Below are 4,562 nucleotides of genomic sequence, written 5' to 3'. Positions count from 1 at the left end.
AAATCCAAAAGACCTAACTACAAGTCTAGAAAATAGATTTTCAATTACTTTGTTTTGTCTTAGAAATACATCTGGGGTTAGAATGAGGTTTTGAGGAAGTGTTATTTCTGAGAGTGACAAGTCCTCGCTAGGGACACTGTCCCAATATCTTGTCTTCAAAAATGTTCTTTCCCTCCATTATTTACTGTGCTGCCTTTACATAAAGTCTTCTCATCCATGAACAATCTTTTGTTTTTGATCTCTCATCCTGTGCCAGGTTTACAGTCCTAATTACTGTTATTTTGTATACCTTTGATATATTTTTGTAAATCCATTTAATATTTGCTAGCACAGATTTATCCACACTACTCATCTTTCTTAGCTTTTCTTATTTATTTTAAATTGCTGATTTTTCAAAATGGATTTTACTCTTATGTTGCTATACAAAAGTCATGTTGTGGTTTTGGTAAGAATTAAATTACATTTATAGGTTTACAGTAGCATCCCAGGTATCTGAATCTTTTTCAAATTTCAAAATCACTAAAGTGAAAGAAATTTAGTTTAAGACCAAGTGAAGTATATGATATATGGTGACTCATATTTAAGAAATATATGAGAAATTAGCTATACTATGGAAATTGTAGTTTTAAATGACTTATTTAATCAAAAAGTATTTACTGAGCTGCATATGATTAGCACTTTTAGTGGTGAGGACCTTTTCCCATATCCTACAGAAGAGAGAGAGATACTAGGCTTCCTCTTCTATTTTAGGTAGGGTAGGAAGGCTACAGTGACTGTGGATAAATGAAAAAAATGTTTCCTTTACAGTCTGCAGAGTGTCGTTGCTCTCACAGAGGACTTGAGTTTGGTTCCAGCACCCTCATGACTGTTCACAAACATCCCTAACTCCAGTTAAAAGGATCTATCATTGTCTTCGGAATTCTGTTGACACCAGGCAGATATGTAGTGCATAGACAGTCATGCGGGCAAAACACACATACACATAAAATAAATATAAAGGAAAACCTTACTTTAAAAAGAAGGTAAGCAGTTGAATAGCAACTGATCCATAAAAACAAAGAGGAGTTTTGATTGGTCTGTAAAATGTGAAAAATAAGAACGTTCTTGATTAGAGAAAAGAATGGCAGTGATTGGAAAAGAAAGAAATAAACTTCCTGAAATATCTGTACAATTCTTGAAGGTAAGAATAGAGGGGTATATGTCAGGAATAAAAGAGCAGTGTGAGGTTTCTTCGAGTAGAGGTAGGCTCGTGTACAGGTTGACTAGTATTAACTACTGAGATGAAAGAGATGTTTTTGCATAGTTAATAATCAAATAACCTGTAGAGTATTTCTCACTTTCATTAAAAGTTGGTAGATTTATTTCAGTTGGAACTTCAATGTCATAACTTCTTTGTTTCTAACTGAGATTTTGACAGTGTTGAACATTGGTTACTTCTCTAAAACTTTATCTTTATGGAGCAAGCACACAAGTTAGTGAGTTGTCCACACTTTTATGCTGCTAATTAGTATTTCCATGCTGTGCATGTGATGCCCTATTTTCAATACATACGTGCCCTGATTCAACTATTTTTGTGACAGGGTGTGATATTTATTTACTTTTACCATAAGTATAGAAAAAGCATTGAGCCTGGAATCAGAAGGCTTGGGTTTAATTATTATCTGGCCTGTCATGTTATAGTCCCTTAAAGTTAGATATTATTCAGGTTTTTTCCCAAACCAGTGGAACTTTTCATGTTCTATTTTCTTTGCTCATTTCTTCCCCTTCCTCCCTGCCTCCATCCTTCCTTTGATTCCTTCCTGAACAGATTTCATTATGTAGCCCTGGCCACCCCCTAACTTTGATTCTCCTCTAGCTCCAAAGTGCGGGGTTACAGGTGTGTGATACCATGCCATTGGCTACTTAACTTGTTGTGATACTGGGAATTGAACTCACAGCATTGAGAAAGCTAGTAAAGTGTTCTTCCTCTGAGCTACATCCCCTACTGGGGTTAAGCACATGAGACCTGGAGTCCAGTCTGTAATGAAGGCACGGTAGATGATCTCATATGGACCATGCGAGCTCCATGAGTCCAGCCCAACATGCTTGTAGATAATAGAATCATATTGCAATGTAGAAGGTTGGACACCCCTGAACCTAAGCCATATGCAGTGGCCCTCTTTTCTGTTTCCACCCTTCCTGCATTTTGCTGTTAAGGGCTCATTAATGGAGCTTCCTGGAGTAAAGCTTAGAAACCTACTGAGATTATCTCTCCAGGCTTTAAGAGCTGCAAAACTTATGGTGTAAATTTTGCAGTACTCTGAAAAAAGGAATGCAATGTCCCTAAATGTCAGCTCACAGATAGGGAAACTCAATTTCAGAATGATCACTTATTGCAATCTTTGTCTAGTAAGTAGAGGAGTAGGGATTGGAGCCCCAGGATTCTGGTATTGGCTCAAACACTACTAATTACTATCAGACATTTTCCCCAACTGGCCTTACAGTGATTTCAATAATTATGGTAGGAAAATAATGGAAAGCAATTCTGTCAAAAATTGTTACCACACACTCATATTTCTGTTCACACACTCACACGTATCCTGAAACTGCATACAATGATTCTTTAAGTGTTCTTCTGCACTGGATGAGCCAAATTTTGGAACTTTTAGACAGATTTCTAAGAAATAATTAGCTGTGAAGTACTGTTCTAGTTCTCAACAGAAATCTCTAAAATACAGATCTGCTGAACTGAAAGAACAGTTGGGTCTGTTTAATCTTTGAGATCGGTTTCATTTCTGAAATAATCATTGTGTTGAGACAGGTGATTCATTTAGTCTTATTTAATGTAAAACACATTAAAATGGAAACTCATTTATAACCTCAGTGCTTATTAAAGAATTAAGCTAATCAAGATTAACAATGAACTTAAAGGGGATGACAGCTGAGGCGGTCCCACAAACGAAGACTGTAACCAGAGGACAACTGCAAGACATTTTGTTTCTGCTGTCATGGTCTTGAACATGTGAGACTGTTACTCAACCTTGAAGGCTTATATCATAAACCACCTCCCCTGTGGATTCCACTTGTTTTGGCTGCTTCTCTTCCTGGAGACATCTTCCCCCTTCTGAAAGCTACCCCAGAGCCCTGCACTAGAGTTGTAGCTCTCTTTATACTGTATTTTGCTCCTTGCAAAACTCTCTGTTCTTGCTGGGTTTAATTACCATATAAGCAGAGATCAATTGAAAGATATTTCCTCCATTATAAAACCACTATGAGGAAATTTTAGGAAAATTCAAAAAAGTTGAAATAAAATGAATAATTTTCTTAATATAAGGAATGCTTGGAATTTCCAATGATTTTACTGTTTTCTGTACGATAGAGCAATAATGCTGAGCTTAGTTGGACAGGGATTAATGAATTTTCAAGTTCTAGAGGACTATTAATATCATGGCCACCCAATATATACTTTGCTTTTCCGACTCATGCACATTTATACCTTAGTCTATGTATCCATATAGCATCTTGTGGCAATTTAGAGTGGAGAAGAGACTTTGTTTATAATATGGACAAGGTAGCTTCAAAAGTATTGTGTGAAGATAATTGATTCGGAAAATCACTTTTTTGTTTGTTTTGTTTATTAACAAACAAGGATTGGAGATTATTATAGGATGTTTTGAACATAGATTTAATCTTACACATTGAGAAAGGGGGACATGTATAAGAGGTAAGGCATTCTTAGAGTGGGCCCTGGGCTTCTCATATCCTCAAAATTTCAGCAGAATTAATGAAGTGAATTGCAACCAGTTTGTGGAATGAAAACGCGTTATGTATCCAGTTGAGTGATGGGACTGACCCCCAGGAGAGAAAACATGCTCCCATGGGTTCCTGCAGTTAATGGTCTGAGGGCAGTGGGGGACAAGCTCTGCATCTCAGTGAAAGTTTCATCATTAAAATGAAGAACACATCCAGTTGAACCAGCACCATTTGTTGAAAAGGCTATCTTTTTTCCATTGGATGTCTTCAGCCTCTTTGTCGAGGATCAAGTGGCGATAGGTGTGTGGGTTCATTTCTGGATCTTCAATCCTGTTCCATTGATCTGCCTGCCTGTCACTGTACCAATACCATGCAGTTTTTAACACTATTGCTCTGTAGTATTGCTTGAGGTCAGGGATACTGATTCCCCCAGATTTTCATTTGTTGCTGAGAATAGTTTTAGCTATCCTGTTTTTTTGTTGTTCCAGATGAATTTGATAATTGCTCTTTCTAACTCTGTGAAGAATTGAGTTGGGATTTTGATGGGTATTGCATTGAATCTGTATATTGCTTTTGGCAAAATGGCCATTTTAACTATATTGATTCTACCGATCCATGAGCATGGGAGGTTTTCCTTCTTCAGAGTCTTGAAGTTCTTGTCATACAGATCTTTCACATGTTTGGTAAGAGTCACCCCTAGATACTTTATACTGTTTGTGGCTATTGTGAAGGGGGTCATTTCCCTAATTTCTTTCTCAGCCTGCTTATCCTTTGAGTATAGGAAGGCCACTGATTTGCTTGTGTTGATTTTATAACCTGCCACTTTGCTG

Source organism: Apodemus sylvaticus, chromosome 12 (genome assembly GCF_947179515.1).
Source record: "Apodemus sylvaticus chromosome 12, mApoSyl1.1, whole genome shotgun sequence".
Taxonomy (NCBI): Eukaryota; Metazoa; Chordata; class Mammalia; order Rodentia; family Muridae; genus Apodemus; species Apodemus sylvaticus.
The sequence above is the reverse complement of the archived record's forward strand: the minus strand, read 5'-3'. Positions refer to the sequence as shown.